Genomic DNA, 1,019 nt, shown 5'->3' on the forward strand with positions numbered 1-1,019 from the left:
ACTGACAAGAACGTAGGGCCAATGATGATAAACTAGCATCCTATACTAAGTATTTAGGATTGCAGGTAAGGTATCAACAGATGTAGCAACAATGTCAGGCTATGCATCAGAATAGGATTAACAGAAAGCAGCAACATGCTACACTACTCTAATGCAAGCAGTGTAGAGAAGAGTAGGCGATATCTGGTGATCAAGGGGGGGCTTGCCTGGTTGCTCTGGCAAGAAGGAGGGGTCGTCAACTCCGTAGTCGAACTGGGCAGCAGCAGCGTCGGTCTCGTAGTCTACCGGAGATAAGAGGGGGAAGAAACAATGAATACAATGCAAACATAAAGACGACGATGCGTGACGTGACAATGAGCGGTGCTAGGCGTGCCCTAACGTGGTATGAGGTGGTACCGGTTAAGGGGGGAAACATCCGGGAAAGTATTCCCGGTGTTTCGTGTTTTCTGACAGATGAACCGGAGGGGGAAAGTTGCGGGTTTGATATGTTAGGGGTGTGTGGTGGACGAACGGGCTACGTATCCGGGTTCGTCTCGTCGTTCTGAGCAACTTTCATGTTGAAAATATTTTAATCCGAGTTACGGATTAAAAGATATGATTTTTTAAAGATTTTATTAATTTCTGGAATTTAATTAATTCGGAAAACAGATTAATAACATCAGCATGATGTCATGCTGACATCAGCAGTCAACAGAGTTGACTTGGTCAACCTGACATGTGGGGTCTGTTAGTCATTGACTGTTAACTAATTAACCTAGTTAGTTTAATTAACAGATTAATTAGGTTAATTAAACATGATTAATTAAGTTAATTAACTTAGTTAATTATTTAATTAATTAGCATTTTTATTTTTATTGTTTTTTTAACGTTCTGGGGTGGGACCCCCATGTCATTGGCCCCAGGGGGCCTAGCGGGTTCGGGCGCTAACGGGCGGGCGTGGGCGCTGGGTGCGGGCGACGGGTTATCGGGCGGGGGCACGGGCGCTCGCCCAGCAGGGTCGTCGAGGCCATGGCCTCGGC

This window comes from Triticum dicoccoides, chromosome 7A (genome assembly GCF_002162155.2).
Source record: "Triticum dicoccoides isolate Atlit2015 ecotype Zavitan chromosome 7A, WEW_v2.0, whole genome shotgun sequence".
NCBI lineage: Eukaryota > Viridiplantae > Streptophyta > Magnoliopsida > Poales > Poaceae > Triticum > Triticum dicoccoides.